At 33.1% G+C, this 19019-nt stretch overlaps 1 long non-coding RNA gene across 1 annotated transcript in view; it reads left to right on the forward strand.

Annotated features, from left to right (window-relative positions):
- Positions 1–7656: 7656 nt before the first annotated feature.
- The window catches only part of LOC129059784 (uncharacterized), a 33700-nt gene continuing 22337 nt past the window's right edge, over positions 7657–19019 (forward strand). Inside the window, exons 1-2 of the long non-coding RNA XR_008525870.1 lie at positions 7657–7839; positions 12614–12806. This is a non-coding gene — a long non-coding RNA (uncharacterized LOC129059784). The remainder of the gene's footprint in view (positions 7840–12613; positions 12807–19019) is intronic.

Genomic DNA, 19019 nt, shown 5'->3' on the forward strand with positions numbered 1-19019 from the left:
CTATCCAAAAATATATTGTCTTTTTTAACCATACATAGTAAAAATAAGTGTAATTTGTTTCCTTCTTTTAGATTAATTTTCCTTTAAACCTTAAATTACATGTTTTTAAACCTACGCAAATTAAAAATAAAACCACTAAAATATCCCAAAGATAAATTATAATATAACTGAATACATAGATCATCTGGCCCTTTTCAATGTCATGTGATATCAAAGAATAGACTGAAAAGTTTCTCAGAGTCAACTTAAAATAAATGTCTCTGTGGCCTTCTAATAATCAAAGCACAGTAAAAATGTGTATAGATCATATATAATATATGTATAATGTAATTTCAGACATTGTGATGGTTAATTTTACTCATCAACTTGACTGTCTATAGGGTGCTGAGATTAAACATTATTTCTGGGTATGTCTGTGACAGTGTTCTTGGAGGAGATTGGCATTTGAATCTTTAGGTTGAGTAAAGCAGATTGTACTCCCCAGTGTCAGTGGGCACCATCCGATCCCTTGAAGGCTAAATAGAACAAAGGTGAAAAAAAGGAAGAATTCACTTCTTTTTCCCTGTCTCAGTGACTGAGCTAGGACATCTCATCCCAGTTCCTCTGGCCCTTGGACTGAATTTTACACCATGGACTTCCCTGGTTCGCAGGCCCTCAGATTCAGGTGTAAGGAATTATACCATCAGCTTCCTTAAATCTCCAGCTTATAGACAGCGTATCTTGGGACCTCTCAACTTCCACAAGTATGTGAGCCAATTCCTCACAATAATTTATATATATTGGAATTATCTCACATAATATTCTATATATAATATATATGATTGGGCCAGGCATGGTGGCTCATGCCTGTAATTTCAGCACTTTGAGAGTCTGAGGCAGGCAGATCACTTGAGATCAGGAGTTAGACACCAGCCTGGCCAACATGGTGAAACCTCGTATCTACTAAAAATACAGAAATTAGCCAGGTATGGTGGCATGGGCCTGTAGTCCCAGTTACCTGGGAGACTGAGGTGGGAGAATTGCTTGAACCCAGGAGGCAGAGGCCTCAGTAAGCCAAGACTGTGCAAAGACACTTCAACCTTGGAGACAGAGCAAGACTCCATCAAAAAAAAAAAAAAAAAAAAAGAAAAGAAAAAAACTATGTATTTCTCTATAATTGAATTATATATAATTTGTGTGTGTGTATCTCCTACTGATTCTATTTCTCCAAAGATCCCTGACTAATGAAATATTCATCATTATAAAAATTTTTATAATCATTTTGAACACAGCACAGAAAAATTTTACAATGATATAATAATTTTCTGTTACTTTATTATCTTTTCAGAGTAGTTTTAGGTTGACAGCAAAATTCAAACGAAGGTATGGAGATTTCTCATATGCTCCTTTGTCCCTACCCATGCATAGCTTCTTCCATTATTAATATACCCAACCAGAGCCACCAGAGTGGCACATCTGTTATAATTGATTAACCTACACTGCTATATTATAATCACCCACAATCCATGGTTTACATTACGGCTCACTATTGCTACTGTACATTCTATGGGTTTGAACAAATGCATAATGACATGCATCCACTACTCTAGTATCATAGGATATTTTCACTGCCTGAAAATTCCTCTGTGCTCTGCATATTCATTCTTCCATCCTACTCAGCCCCTGGCAAGCGATCACTGATGTTTTTACTTTCTGTATCATTTTGGCTTTAACAGAATGCTGTAATATACCTTGATTTATTTATCCATGATAATTTTTTTAAATGTCATATTTCCTTATGGCTGAACATATGAATAATTCTCTTTCTGAACATATATGTGATATTTAAACTTTAGAGTTTACTATATATAAGCATGCTAGATGTAAATAACTACTACTATATAAATATGGCTGTATAAATAAAACTAGTAAACCTCAGCAATCTTGACTTTCTAATAGCTACTCCTAAATCAGTGAAAACAAAACTTACTCTGAACATTTATAAGATTTCACAACAATATGTTAGCAGAAATAATAAAAACACAAATTCTCAAATTGGCACCAAAAATAGTGACCACAAGGAGCCTACAGCTTTACATGCTCATCTTGGTTTGCTCAAAAATTATGTGCAAAAAAATCAAGAACAAATATAAAATACTGTCATGCATTGCCTAATGGCATTTTGGTCAACAATGAACCACATATAAGAAAATGGTCCTGAAAGATTGTAATATATTTTTACTGAAACTTTTTAATTTTTAGATGCACAATACTTACCATTGTGTTACAAATGCCTGCAGTATTCAGTAGAGTAACATGTTGTACAGGGTTGTTGGAGCAATAGGCTATAATGTATAGCCTAGGTGTGTGGTACACTGCATCATCTAGGTTTGTGTAAGTAAACTCCTCGATATTCACACAACGATGAAATTGCCTAACAACACATTTCTCAGAACATATTTCTGTCATTAAGCAGTGCTTGACTGCAATGGGGCAATTTTTTTTTTTTTTTGAATGGTCTGTCACTCTGTTGTCCAGGCTGGGGTACACTGGTGCAATCATGGCTCACTGCCTCTCCAGGCTCTGGTGATTCTCCTGCCTCAGTGTTTGTATTTTATTTATATTTTTACTTTTTTAGTAGAGGTGGGGTTTCATCATGTTGCCCAGGTTGGTCTCCAACTCCTGGTCTGAAGCAATCCACTCACCTTGGCCTCTCAAAATGCTAGGATTACAGGTGTGAGTCATTGCGCTCGGCTGAAAAAGTTTTTAAATCATGTATTTCTCCAAATCTTAAAATTATTTCAAAAAATATTTACTCATTCCTAAATTATCGTATAACCCGAGGAGTTCTGTTGCAGTGAAAGAACACATATTTTAATAAATTCAATAAAGACAAAAGTAAAGTATAAATTCATATTAATCATAATTATTCTTCACTTATATTTGTTTGTATTTATGAGAAGTTTATAAGCCAGAATGAATATTTTTTATTGCATTCCCCCAAACTTAATTTTGAAACATCTGATTCTAGTAATTTATATTACTCATTTTATTTATTTGTGGTGTCATCTTGGGCTCATTAGTTTTAGAAGAAAAGCAATTTTTAAAAAGTCATTTGCTAAATAAATATTGGTATTGATAAACCTTTTTGTTGTTTTTGTTTTTACAAAACAGCAGCCAAATAATTTTCAAAAATGCCCATCTTTAAGAAATTGATAGATACAAATTTGTTTAAAACAATAATAAATATAAGCAATAACATTTTTAACTAAATTAAACCAACAGCTTAAAGTATGACTGATTGTAGTTAACACATGTTATTTAATAATAGACAGTGGGAGTCAATTAAAAACTTCTGTTAAGCATACTTTTCTTTTTATTGCATAATGTTCATTCTACTTTCACTATCCATTTTTGGAACATGCCTTTTAAAGCTTGAAATCAGCAGCATTACTTTTTCTGCCAGTTTTATATACACTTATGTGGTACCTACGGAAAATTTACATATTTTTTATTACAACTAAAACAAGTTTAATACTGCTAAAACTTGTCAAAGTCAGCTTACCTATTCTTAAATAGTGTGATTTAAAATATTTTAGAGGTTTAAACTGAAATATAGGAAAGCTAATTTGAATCTTTAAATTGAAGTTTTTTTGTTTCAAAACTCAAGGTTGTCTCTGGATAAAAAAAATCAAATTGACAAATATGATCATGCTTCTGCTATGTATCAGATCCTTGAGCAGTTCACTGTGAAGGTAAAGACATTTTGTACCCTCCACGTTTGCAATTTATATCTTAATGTTAATAGTTTACTGCCAGTATCCAGTGACTTACTGTTGCATGTTGGTGCATGAAGTTTCTAATAAGTTTCCTGCATTGGGTCAGTCCAATTTCCAATTAAAGTGGGTGATGGAATGCTAATATTTGCTGTCACTTCACACCAGATGTGTTAAATGTATGCTAGATAAAAAGAAAACAAATGTTAAGGCACAACTCACAATTCATTTTGCTCCTATTCATGAGTTTGAGGGGACACACTTGAGACAGAAAGAAGGCAGGTGATCCCGGTCTAATCTAGTAAGCACACTAATAACTGACCTTCCGGCAAACTAATGACATACGCCAGCAAGAGTCTTTATATGAGCCTAGAAAATATGCTCCCGTAAACATCTTAAATGTCAGATGTCCCTGGTCTAAGATTGCTTACTATAAATAAATCTGGAATCTATGGATTTCTGGGGGATGGCTCTCTGGAAAATGCCACACAATTTATTTATTTATCTGAATAGTAAATGGAGATAGTTCATGACTGAATTGGCTTCAGATTGTGTCAGTAAGGAGACCACACACTTCCTTAACTTGAGACCTCAACTTTCAACTTGGCCAAGAGGGTGTATCCGGTGTGGGTAAAAAGGCACACAGAAAATCCTCACCTCTTGTTTCATCTATGCCTCTTAAAAGCTTGTTTACTTGAAATTATTAATAAAGCTTGAAGCTGAGTAAAATCTCTGATTTGTGTGTCTCATTTGACAACTTGATTATTTTATGCTAACTCATTTGCTTAAGTGTTTGGTGGGATTGTGATGAAATTTTTCTAATAATGAAAATTGTACACAAAAAGAGACTTGCTTCCTTGTCTACTTCTGGCTAAAGTAGAGAATACATTATTTATTTCTAAAAAATTACTAAACGTTTCTGACTTTTCTAGAGTTTTTCTCTGTCTTCAGATAGGTTTAGAAAATTTCCAGTTTACAGAACATTTTGGAATTATAGTTATATCTGTGATTTAGGTAATAAAATAAATTACTTTTTTTGGTTTAACTAAAATGTACCATGTGACATTTGGCTTAAAAATCCATTTGTGAATGTATATGCTCAATGAAAAATTAATTAGGCTGAGATGAGTTTTCTCTAGATATATTTGTTCTTGTCAGTTTTTATTCTTATTTTAATTTCAGTCTAAGGAAAGTGCCTCTATTGGTAAAATTGTGAATATTTAACACTCTTAGTGACTGTGATGTCTAGATGTAAGTGGCCCTCACAGATGAGCAAACTTGGCAGCTATCTCCCCTTCACTGTTTTTGCAACCACTCAGATTTTCCTCTTTCCTGAAGCACTTTTTTTGAATATTTATTTATATAATCATTCCCATGTGAAAAGGAAAACTTCCATGTATTCTACGTGCTTGAACCTCATACCTACATACAAAAATGAGAAAACTAAATATCAAATATCTTTATAAATTATTGACAATGAACTAGAAATATGCAATATGGTATAGGAATAGATGAATATTCATGAAAAATAGAATATGTGGCATGTAGTACAAGATATGCCAGTATTTTAAGAAATAACTGCAACCCATGATTTCAGGGAGATAGTTTGTTAGATAAACGACAGGATAGGAATCAACTTTTTAATTAAATTGTTTTAAGCTACCAACTTAGGAAGAAGATACAACTATATAAATAAAAAATAAAAGATCAAAATGACAGCAGTAATTTGTACTCCTTTGGGCCAATAGATCAGATGTTGTGACCATAAGAAGCCATTCAATAGACCTCATATGCCCCATAGAATGCCATGAAAGTTAGATCATTGTTCAAATTCAAATATTTCAATATTGTTTTGAAATTATAAATGACATTTTAAGAAAGCATAACTGGTAAAATTTTTATTTCTCTCAAAGGGTTATCAAGTATATTTTGACTTTGTAATCAGTACTCCGAAAGATTATTTTTGTAATTCTTTCTCTTTGTGATGAGCCAGATGGTGGCATCATTTTCATTCAAATTGTAGCTTTGAACTTTATTATCTAAATATTTTGGTTATTTATGTCACAATAGATTCTGAGTGGTGTTTTTATGGCAGATTTTAGTTTACACAAATTTATAAAATGTCAACTCTGATTTGGCATCTTGCTAAGAGATGGGGATAAAACGATGAATGTTGCCTGCCCTTACAAAACTTTTATTTTGCTGAGAGAGGCAAAACTTTCAAATAAACAATTAAAATTATTATTTTATATGTTTTTCTAGAAATATGTAGAAACAAAACTGGTACCATGTACCGTGATTATCTTCATCTATTAATATTTCTATTAGGAAAGCAATATAAAACACAAAGGAAAAAGTGACATCTAACTCGGCTTCTAAGGAAACACCTAAGGAATAGGTATTTACTGAGCAGAGGAAAAGGATATTTGGGGCAGAACTGGAAGTTGGTGTAAAGCCATAGAGGAAAACTATAATGCTGGGTTATGACTTTACATGTGGAAGGGTATTATGGAAAATAACAACGAAAACTGAGAATGTAGTACCAAGTCAACAAAAATCAAATATATGGTGAGAGAACATACACACAATGACTGGAAGTATGAGACTGGATCATCGGTAAGAGTGTGGCTCTTCTGTCAACCATTTAATTTTGGGTCAAGGCCAAGGGATAAAGCAAGAACAGATGTTAGGTTCTGGGAGAGGGACCCAGCCCTTGGGCTGTGGGGCTATTTAAACTGCATAATTAAAAATCACCATCCCCTCCAAGGTAAGATTCTATAGCACTCTGATGGGCAAGAATATTAGTGCAAGGCCAAATTTCCCAGATCAGCATCCGTGGTTAGAGAAATACCAGTGTGGAGAAGCAACATAGTGTGATCGGAAGGCTGGGTTCTCAGACATGTGATTGCATCAGTACAACACACTAGGCCGGTGTCTCGGTCCTTCTTCTCAGCCTCATACAAGGTTGGCTGCCTGAGAGCTCAGCAGTTGTTGGTTTCCATGGAGGTTTGGAGGAGACCTAACTTCAGCGACCTCATCATAGGAAAATTGACTCTTATTTATCTAAAGTGTTTACAACCCATTCTTGCATAAAATCACATCTAAAAATATTTATTGTTTTTTATAAATATTTCCAGTTGGTTTGTGGTAGTTGGCATTTAAATTTAGTCATGCTTGACTTTTCAGCACACAATTCTAAATACTATACTATGATGACCTTGGGATCATTCAGTGTATTTTCATTCATGTTTGGGAAGAATAAGGTGATCTTTCGTTCCAGATAGTTTGGGCAAAATAAGGTGTTTTTCTTTAATATTTCCCTTCCATTTTCTGAAGTAGTAGAAATGACTGCAGTAAGAAAAGAAAGAAAGGGATTATATTGCATTCTGTTTGCAATAAATGAATGGAAGAATCAAGCACGATGCATTTGCTAAATAGGTAGTGTTGAACAAAAGTAATATTCAAAATCATAGACTATAAAATATGTTGAATATACCCAAATATGTTCTTGAAATTTTGGGGCTAAATTTTGAAGAAAGAGAATAAAGACTAAATGTTATGGCCATTTTTAAAAATCTTGGAGTTTGTAGCTGAGGCAGTTCATGCAATTTGAGAGACATTTTCAGTTCAAAATCAATCTAGGCATTACTTTGTCATCAAAACTCCAAGAGCATTAAAATTATTTTATTAAGGCAAAGGAAGAGATGAGAGAGTACACATAGAATCTTAGCAAGAACACAGGATGGACTCTATTCCTAGGCGTTGGTACTCAGAATATGTTGGAGGCTGTAGGGGCTTTATAATCTGCATAATTGAAAATAGAGATAGCTGACGTATTGGAAATACATTTTACAGAAACCTTTAAGTAAGCTTATGTTTCTCTCTTTCTTTGTCATCAAAGGAAATATTGCTATGTGGACCGGAGTGGCACAAGATTCTCACAGAACAGAAATTTTAAATGAATCAGAAACTCAGAGTAAAAGAGTGGAATAAACAAAGAGATGGAATCCAGTAGAACCCTCAAGTTTCAGGACTTCATAACTGAGTATATACTTATGACACTAGCCAAGATAAGAAACGGATAGTAAGAACACATTTATTTGATGATATGATTGGTTCCATTTGTGGTATTTTGAGGTAATTCAGATGATTAATAAAAATGCAGTACGATGGAGACATTTAGTTGTATTAGGAATCCAAAACTAGGCAAAGGCTCAGGAATAAACTGTCTAATTAGCAGAAAATTAAGATGACAAAGAAGTAACTTAAGCCCTAGCCAATTCTGTGAGGAGCATGAAAATCCAAGAAAGACATAGTTTTTCATTTTAGAAAAACACAACATGCTGAAATGTAGAAATACATTTTAGATGATTAAATTCTTATTATTGTTAAATGTTCTTGATTTTTTACTCCTTTCTATAATTTTCATCTATAATTTTATCCCTATATATTCTAAAATATAATGAATCCAAGCATTACACTTCATCTATAATAACGACTTCATCTATAATGACTTAGCTGAGCTAACTATTCAAAGTTTCTGAAATATTTTGAACTTATTGGTTGATATATGTTTACTTGATTCATGTATGAATCTCCAAATACATCTAAAAAATTGAAACTGTACAGAGATAAAAAAATTAAGTCTACACACTCATGAAATAAGTATTTGGTATATTTTGATACAAATTTGATTTTAATATGAGTATGATATATAATCTGTGTCTATTCAATATATAGGCATATACCATGTATATCTATTCAATATATAGGCATATGTTATGTACTGCATCAATGCATACAAAATAGACAAAACTAACACACGCTGTAATGCTGTTACTAACATTAAATCTTAGACTAAGTGATTTAAAAAATATAAACAGGAAGCCAAAATAATTCTTAGTATTGTAGATAATTCTACATTCCAGTTTCTTTTTTTTTGGGGGGGTGGCTATTTATTTCATTGTCTTGACTTTTCTCATTTACATCCCTGACAACACTGGCTTTTGTCATTTCTCTGCTGGTTTATTGCATTTACCTATGACTATCTGCCCTAACTTCAGTCTTTTCTTGGCTTAGAAATATTGTCTACTTAACTGAAGAAGAAATCACCCAAAACAAAAATCTGACCATGTAATTATTAACTCTAAAGCATTGATAGTGTTCTGTTTACTCAGACAGGGAAAGGAGTTAACATTTGGTAAGTAACTGCTATGTGGGAGAAATACAGAGGAGTCTTGCATGATTCACTAAGCTTCATTAATTCAGTTAGCTGAAATTGTTATGGAAGAGCAAATATAAACAACAGACAAGCATGGAAATAGAAATACCTGTAAATAAAATACATTTTGTGCATGTGGAAACCCGGTGTTTGGATTGCTTCATACTAGAAAAACAAAAGCAAAACCAATGAATTCAAAGATGACTCAAATATTAAAATCACAAGAACTCTGGTAAAATGTATTAATCTATCCCAGGATAATCTTTCCACTTTTTGCTTTGTATTATATCTCTTCTATTTCCTCAGGATTTTACACCATAGATTATTTATTCTCACTCTTGTATATTTACCTCTTTTCCCTATCCAATGGATAATTATCCTTTAAGTTAAATTCATTCATTCAATTCATTCGCATTCTTTCAATGAAGATGAATGTGTAGATAGATAAATGGATAGATAGATATGTACATACATATGTAGATATACAGATCTCCCACTTGACAACTCATGGTCCCGGAGCTATTGCACTTTGTTTTCTTTCACAACCAAGTATTGAAGATTTTATCCATAATGTTGTACTAATTCTCCAATCTCTCATTAATTCTTCAAACCACTCCTTTCTTGCTTTCACCATAACACTCTTCTGAAAATGGGAAATCTCACTATTTTTTTCAAATACTTGCTACTGTCCACAATTGATTATTTCGTCTGCCTTTGCTTATTTTTTTGAGACGGTGTCTTGCTCTGTCGCCCAGGCTGGAGTGCAGTGGTGCGATCTCAGTTCACTGCAACTTCCGCCTCTCTGGTTCAAGCAATTCTGTCTCAGCTTCCCAAGTAGCTGGGATTACAGGTGCCTGCCACTACACCCGACTAATTTTTGTATTTTTAGCAGAGACAGGGTTTCACTATGTTGGCCAGGCTGGTCTCTAACTCCTGATCTAAAGAGATCACCCCGCTTCGGCCACCCAAAGTGCTGGGATTACAGGCATGAGCCACTGCACCCGGCCTGCCTTTGCTTCTTAACAGCATTCAGACCTGTTCACCATTTCCCATATTTTGAAGTGTTTTATGTCCTTGAGTTTAATAATGCAAACTCCTTGGTCTTCCACATTACTTGTCTGGTCATTATTTCTCTTCTGTTTAAAGATAGCATTCAGCAAGTAGCAGCTCTATTCGTTACTCTTCCTCTAACACCTTTATTTACCCCTTCCTGCAGGAAAATCACAAATTGAATTTTTACCTAGACCAGTGTACTCCCACAGAATTATCCACTAAGATGGAAATTTTTTATATTGGGACTGACTACAACAGTAGCCATTAGCTACACTTGGCTATAGGGCACTTGACATGAAGCTAGTGAGATTGAAAAACTGAATTTTAAATTTAATTTTAATAACCACATGTCTACTGGCTACCGATTGGACCATACAGATCTAGACCTCCCAACAGTCTATTTGGCCTTACCTCTTGAATGTCTGCATACCACCTCTCACTAAAGGAATCAGACTGAATTCATCTTCCTCCTATTCAAATTTGCATTTCTTCTAGATTCTACAACTTGTCTATTATGTAAACGGAATATCCAGGAGTCATCAGACAATGCCCTCTTCAATTTTCCTGTGGACTTTTCCTTCAAAGTACATCTCAAATCAGATCACTTCACTGGTATCTACCAGAAACCACTCAGTCTAACTACTATTTCTATCTGTTTTGCTTCATCAGCCTCTTATTATAATCTAATTTACCTAATTCATGTTTAAACACACCACAGTACTCTTGAGGAAACACAAATCTGATGGCCTTCATTGGCTCCACCCCCATTCCTGTCTATCCAATTTAAAACTTTCTAAGAGTTATATTTGTTTTAAAGTGCAGACAGAACTCCTTAAAATGACCTACAATAGTCTTACATTTTGAGGGCCACATGTACCTCACTGGCCTCGTCTCAAAGCACATTTACACTTGTTCAATGTAAAGACAATATTAAATATAGAATTGTTCTTAATATTTGCAAGACCCTTTATCAACTTATAAAGCACTTTTTTTTTTTTACACCTATCTGGTTTAATTCTCACATTCTCCTAAGCTGCATCCATTCCAGCCACACAGGGTTTTTTTGTTTTGTTTTGTTTTTCTTTTTTTTTCATTTCATTGAACACGATATACTGCCTTCAACCACAGGGTCCTGGAACACATTTCCGTCTTTCTCATTGTATCCAATTTCTATCTAAGCATCTCTTTCTAATCTAGCTCCTTTTTTTATTATAAATGTTGCAAAAAGCTAATAAAATTTAAGCTTCAGAGTCTCTCATTTGCATGGGCTGCTTCCAAGACTCTCTGCTTAGTTTGAATTATTTTTCTTAAAGTGGGCCCACAGATTTTGGTATACTAAACTGGACCCAATGATGGACACAAAATGCAACAATTTTGCTTCTTAATCTTTTAAAATATCTTATGATAATTGCCAACTGGGTGAATTCTTATAATGAATTGGGAGAAATCTCTATAATCTACTGTTTAATTTTTGTAAGATTGTCTGGAGCTTATCCTGTGTACAAAGTCAGAAGAAGAAAATGAGTTTTTGAGAGGTTAAGACATTTTTCCATGACAATCAACTAGTGATTTCCTAACTACAATCTAACTCTTCTCCTACCTGGTAGAGGGCTCTCGTATGCTTTATACCTCAGAGAAGAAATGTTGAAAGTATTAGTATATTGTTATTTTGTTATAATATGCTTTTATCTTAAAAATTGTATTGCTAAAAGCTTTTGAAAAATAACGCAAATAACAAAACAATGATTTAATAAATAAAATGTAATATGCATTCAATTGGCTGTTAAAATGTAATCACGTCTATATTTTAATAGTAAGTTTATATATTATTTGAAATAAAAAAGAGAAAATTACTCACTGGCTATTCAAAGTAATATAATAATTTTATTCAGAGTATGTAAAAAAATCAAATGTATTTTTTCTATCTTGCTTAAAAAATCTTAAAAGCAGATGGTAAATTCAAAACAATAAAATTTGTTATCTTTTATTTCATTAGATTATATATCTGCTAGAGTGTACTGGACCTTGATTAAAATGGGTTTGAGCTGTGCAGGTCCACTTATACATGGATTTTAAAAAATAAACATATGGGAATAATTTTTGGAGATTTGTGACAATTTGAGAAAACTCACAGATGAACTGCGACCCTAGATATATCAAAAAATAAGAAAATGTTATGTATGTCATGTATGCAAAAATATATGTAGATATAAGTCTGTGGTATCATTTCCCACCATAAATTATACACAAATTTTAATAAAAATGTAATATTTATAAAAACTTAACACGCACAAACACAGACAGTACATGGTGCCATTTGCAGTGGAGAGAAATGTAAACAAATATAAAGATGCAGTATTAAATTATAACTGCATAAAATCAACCATAGTACATACTGTACTGCTGTAATAATTCCATAGCTGTTTCTTATTGCTACTGCAGTGAGCTTAAGTGTTGTGAGTATATGCTTAAAACACCGTGTGATGCTAATCATCTCTGCATGAGCAGTTCATTTCTCCAGTAAATTGCGTATCACATACAAAGTGATCTCTCATGGTTCTCACGTATTTTTCATTGTGTTTAGTGCAATACTGTAAACGTTGAGTAACATCATGGAACTCATGCAAAGTGCCACTAGTGATGCTGGAAGTGCTTCCAAGAAGCAGAGAAAAGTCATGACATTACAAGAAAATTGCTTGATATGTACCAGAGATTGAGGTCTGCAGCTGTGATTGCCTGCCATTTCAGACAGAAGATTCATCTGATAAAGAGATAAGGTAAACTTATGGTATCAATAAATACAATAAGGTACTGTAAATACATTTTCTCTTTCTTATCATTGTCTTAATAACATTTTCTTTAGCTTACCTATTGTAAGAATACAGATAATACATATAACATACAAAATATGTATATAATACATATAACATACAAAATATATGTTAAATGACTATGTTATCCATAAGGCTTCCAGTCAACATAAACTATTAGTAGAGATGTTGTTGGGAGCCAAAAGTTATAAACGGATTTTCGACTGTGACAGCAGTTGGAGGGGGGTCAGTGCCCCTAAACCCTACATTGTTCAAGGGTTAACTGCATTTAGAATGGCTCAATTAACTTTTTCATTGTAAAAATTGAGCACTATTTTCTATATTATAAGGAATGACTGACATATACTCTTCAAATGTGGGTTCTCTATGGAATGTTGAGGACATGTTTCAAGAACAGATCAGCAATGAGCAAAGAAGTGGGTTTACTTATCTTTTTATGAGAGTAAAGTATTTAACATGAGAGGTATAGAGTAATAATTTGTTTAAATCCTTTTGTATTTATGGAAGATGTAAAAATGCACAATGATTTATAGGGAGAGATTTTTGAAAGTATAAACTCATACAAAAAATATGATAAAGTCTCTCCAAAGATTGCAATATTATTGGGGAGGGGGAAGGACTTCAATTTTTGTTCAGTTTAAAAATATGGCAACATTTTTTAAAGCTTGTCAATGTGATATTGAAAGAAAAAATCTTCTTTACACTCAACACGTATGACACCAGATGTGTGGGGGTTTTGCCACACCAAGCGATTCTCCAATTTTTAGTGAACACTGATTGAGTATCCTACAATCTAACTCAATTCTGACACTAAATTTATGGATTTAATGCCTATCCCACAGGTTAACGGTTCAGTCCCACAAGACTATCCCTGACCTCAGACACCAATTACAAGTCCAGATTGTCACTTGTGTGTCTAACAGACTGCTGCAAATCAGGCATTCCTACAACCTCCTCCTAAAACTTTATAATGTGCTAGAATGGCTCATGCAACTCAGAGGAACATATACTGACATTTACCAATTTATCACAAAGGATGGATTAAAGGATACAGATGAATAGTCAGATGAAAAGGTATGTAGATGGAGGTCCAGGAGGGTTTCTACTGCAGGAGTTTCTGTCCCAGTGGAGTTGAGGTGCACAACCCTCCTGGCATGTGGATATGTTCACCAACCTGAAACAATTTTGTTCAGAATATGAATTATGGAAGCTCTCCAAACCTTGTACTTCAGGTTTTTTTTTGTTTTTTTGTTTTTTTTTGAGGCTTAATCACAGTGTAATCGATAATTAACTCAGTCTCCAGCTTTTCTCCAATTCCCAGAGGATTAGGTGGGCTGAAAATTCCAACCTTCAATAATTATGGCTGAATCCTTTGGTGACCAGCCCCTATCCAGAAGCCCAACAACAGTTGCTTCATTGGAACAAAAAATGCTCCTATTACCCTGGTTCCAAGGAGCTCTGTGTGTGAAACTGATGTCAAAGACCAAATATTTTTAAAAAGATTATTTTAGCACCCCTATAACTCAGGAGACTAGGAGAGTTCTAGGAGCTCTGTGTTAGAAACTGGGGGCACATGGCTTATGCCTGTAATCCCAGCACTTTGGGATGCCTGAGATCAGGCGTTTGAGACCAGCCTGGCCAACAAGGAGAAACCCAGTCTCTACTAAAAATACAAAGATTAGCCCAGCGTGGTGGTGAGCACCTGCAATCTCAGCTACTCAGGAGGCTGAGGCAGTCTGGCAGGCAGAGTTTGCAGTGAGCCTAGATCACACTATTGCACTCCAGCCTGGGCAACAGGGCGGGACTCAGTCTCAAAAAAAAAAAGGCAAGGAAAGAAACTGGGGGCACAAACATACATCATACAAACATTGCGTTTACATATATAAGTGCATAAAATGAATAAGAATTTTCTAAAATTCTATACAGAGTTTACACCTCTGTTATTGGAAAATGATGCAAAGATTAAATACATAGCATAACAAATTGTTTTACCAGGTTCTAGATAGTTCTTAATCTCAAATTATCGTCTAAAATTAATTCAACTAGTCCACCCATTGTCAGCTTGACATCCATATGCATCAAACTTAATTTTCAAGTAAAGACAATGACAAGTTTCTAGTTCTATCTAACATGATGATGTTATGCTGTGATTGTGATTGTGATTTTGGGGATTTCAGACATCAGCGATTTTTGACTTTAGTAATTTAGACTTTAAAGATTTTGATATTTTGAGATTTTGACATTTGGTATTTTTGCATTCAGCACTGTATTTTTCAGGAATATGATTCAACCCCAAAAATTATTATAAAAATAAACATTTAAAGGAAAAATATAAAATAAAAGATAAGGTTTCATTCTTATTATGGGACCACTTACATGTTTACCTGTGAAAGCAAATAAAAGTTTTGTTTTCACTGACAATTATTTGATAAAATTTGATAAAATTTTCTCATACCACATAATAGTGAAACTATGCAACCCGTTCATGAGGAATTAGTGTAGGAATCTGTTTGGCACTGAAGAAACCACTCATACTACTAGCGGGGAGAGAGAGATACAATGTAAGATATTTTTCCTCAAATGTTCACCTGGAAAAATCTTCTCATTACCTAGATGGTGAGACCTAAGCCCAAGAATTTTAAGCGATGTGCCTAAAGACCATTGTTTTCTAGCTGCTTCTCCAAAGATCATCTAGAGCACAGATTGCTTAAGGAGTGGACAGTTCTAGTGCTCAGTAATACAGGGAGTTATTTAATCAATCACCATTATCTATCAAGATAAGATTAACCATTTTTGTATACTTAACCGAGGTACCAAATGCATACCTCAGACTGATCTCCTATTTTGGTGGAGATAACTATTTTATGAGACTTTCTGTATATTTGGTAAATAGCACAGTGCTCGGTACACAGTTAATACACACTATTTTTTTCAATTAGCTTGAATACATCTCCTAAAATTCTAATGTTTGAATATCTATTTTAATAAAGTTATACATAATGCTTTTTAAATAAAAATACATCTATTAACTTTGCAATAAGAAGGATTTGAATTGCAATAAAAAGGATTTAAATAATTAGCATACTCAATAACTTTCCCTACAGTATACAATAGATTTATTTGAGGATAATATGATTCCTTAAATTTCTATGTAATAATATATTTCAGAGTTTAAAATTGCATTCCACTTGAGAAATTTCAGAAACACAGTATACAACAATGCTTTACATAGTATGATTGGAATAAGCCAAATTATAAGAAATAAAACTATCTCAGAGTTAATATTAGGAACAAATTGGTAAAACGTTAATGAACATTATAGCCATTGTGTTTTATGTATTGAAATCTAGGCACTGAGATGCACAAATGGTTTCCCCCACTTAATTGAGAAAGGCACAAATAAGATGGAATTCCTCCAAGGTCAGTACTGAGAGAAGTAAAATATATGCAAGATAATCATATTGAATTTACACAATACAGAATAGGAAATACATATTCTTTGCCTGTTCAGATTTTCAAATTGCCTCCAGTTAAGGAATTTTTTTTTCCCTGTGGCAGGAAAAACAGCTTTTATTTAGCAAAAAGTAGGTTTTTTTTGTGAAGATAACTGAAATGTCAAGAAAATGATGAGAAGGAAATTGCTTGGAAAATTGCAAAAGATAGGCATGAAAACTGAAAAAGTTCTTAAAATGTCATAAAACTCTAAATTAATGCCGACGTGAGATTTTGCTAGTTTCATCACACTCTTCATATATACAAAACTTAATTCAATTTTGACTCACATTTTGAGCAGTTTCATAATTAATTTTTATTATTTTGTCCTCAGAGTATTTATGTAGTTATTTTGTCATTTAGTTTTATCATAATATATAAATTTTGAGTATATTTAAAAAAAATCTTTATTTGAAGCTTGATTTGTTGAATTTCAAGCAATGTGGATAATAAATCTTGTTAGGGCTTTCATTTGGAACACTTCTCTGGTTTGTTATGTTTGAGAAAAAGCAAATTCATATCCTTTGTGAAATATGATGAGAAAATTTTGAGAAATTATTTTTATTAAGAAGGTTAAGGATTCAAATTTTACATTCAAATTGCACAATTCTTCAATCCTCATTCTGTCTAAATTGCTTTTAAGTAATACAAAATATTCAAAATAGTTTTTTAGGATATTAGTTTATATCCTTCAATAGATTAATAAATTGGTAAATCCTCAAGCGAGAACCACTTGTGCAAAAATAGTTTAAACTAAAATTTTATATTTATTAATAAATAGGGCATTTTGGCAGCTTTTGAGCATTTTAGAAAATATAGATAAGTTTAACATAAAATTTTTCTCATAAGGTTTCCCATTCCTGATTTTGCCCGAATTTATTTTTCCAGTTCTTTTTTTTTTAATTAAAATTAAAGCATAGCACAAGTACAAGATTCTTGAGATTGGTAACCCTAAAATGTGTATTTTTTTGCTCAATATTCTGAATCCTCAGAGCAAGTTGGGCAGCCAGTAATTCATGATGTCAGGCTGAATACCCATTACTTATTTTATTGAAAACTTGCATTTGTGTGAACTTCACTTAAGTCCGTTTTAATGTAAATGATTGTTAAATAGAGTATTGTTTGTAAGGTACTGACAGTGTTTGTAGGATCTCATTTAACTTGATATTGTAAAATATGAAGAAATTTTCTAAGAATAACATTAGGTACTAAACTATCACAAATCTGATCCATGATTTTCAATAAACTTTTTTTTTTTTAATTCAGAATTATGGTTTATAAAGCACCAGGCACTCTCTTTGGGAAAGAAACTTTAAAGTGTAAATGATTAGAGAAATTGAAATCATTTACTATTTTCAGAAAACTCTTTTGAAGATTAGATTTAAAAATTTAAATGGTATTGATTTATTTTATTACTTCAATAAAAACTAGATCAGATAAATGAATAGGAAAACTCTGGACATGTCAGTTTCGTGTACATAGTAAATATGATGTTTATAAGAAAGTGTGTGGTTAATTTTCTTGACTTAACAATGCAAAATAGTTTTAAAGATTACCAAACATAGCAGTAAAGGAGATGTTATTAGCTTGTGCACAAGGGAACTAGTCCCTAGAAAGGAAAAAGGAGCAGGCTGCTCCCTGAGGGTGGTGTGTAGCTCAGAGTCTTTTCATAAGGAAGGGTCACTTCAGGGCATGTATAAGAGGAGTCTTCTAGCACTTGTGCAGTTGCTCAACATGCTTCTTCATACATTGCATGTAACATTGGCATTTTAAATCTCTATCCCTCAGCATGAATCTTAGCATTAAAATGAGGAAAATGTAACTTTAGGTTAAAGTCTAACTGCACACGTGGGGCTCCACGAAAGTCGTTAGCCCCTGAAATAGAAACTTATGATTAACAGCTTACTGAGCCTTTTGTTACTGATTGGTTGTGGGTTAGATAAGCTAGAGCTTGATTGAAGGGCTTTTATCCTTTTCCTTAGACCATCTTAAAATAGGAAATCAGCCAGCCCACCTGTCCCAAAACCCTGAAGAAACTTTATTTTCTTAACTTTTCAAAATAATGTCAGATAAAAATACTTCAAATGTATAATTACTGAAAAAAAAATACAGTTTTCATATAAGGCCAACACTCTTTACATTTAAATTAAAAAAAATTTGTAGAGATGGGTCTCACTATGTTGCTGGTCTCTAAATTCCTGGGCTCAAGCAATTTTTCTATCTTAGTCTTCCTGTGTGCTATGATTGCAGGCATGAGCCACCATACCAGGCCTCCTTTATCTTTTTAAAGATGTATTTTGTTTTTGAGAAATTTATAGATTAAAAAATAATTTATTTGTGGTTTCTTTATCCTTTGCCTGAATTTGTGAGATCTTTTCTAACCTAGAATTCACATATGAACACAAGATTCTTTTATTTATCTGAAATTTAGTTTTGGAATGGGGTAAGATATACTTTTTTTATATAAGTAAGTAGATGATTATCTTAATACTAAAGAGAACTTTCCTTGTTCACTAAATGTGAAATGACACATTTATCACAAGCAAAGCTCACATATATTTGTATATGTATACACACATATACATTTGTCTATTTTGCATAAATATCACACAGCTATGATATATATAAAATAATATGATCCCTCTCAGGAATGAAATATAGAACCCT

Source organism: Pongo abelii, chromosome 5 (assembly GCF_028885655.2).
Source record: "Pongo abelii isolate AG06213 chromosome 5, NHGRI_mPonAbe1-v2.0_pri, whole genome shotgun sequence".
NCBI lineage: Eukaryota > Metazoa > Chordata > Mammalia > Primates > Hominidae > Pongo > Pongo abelii.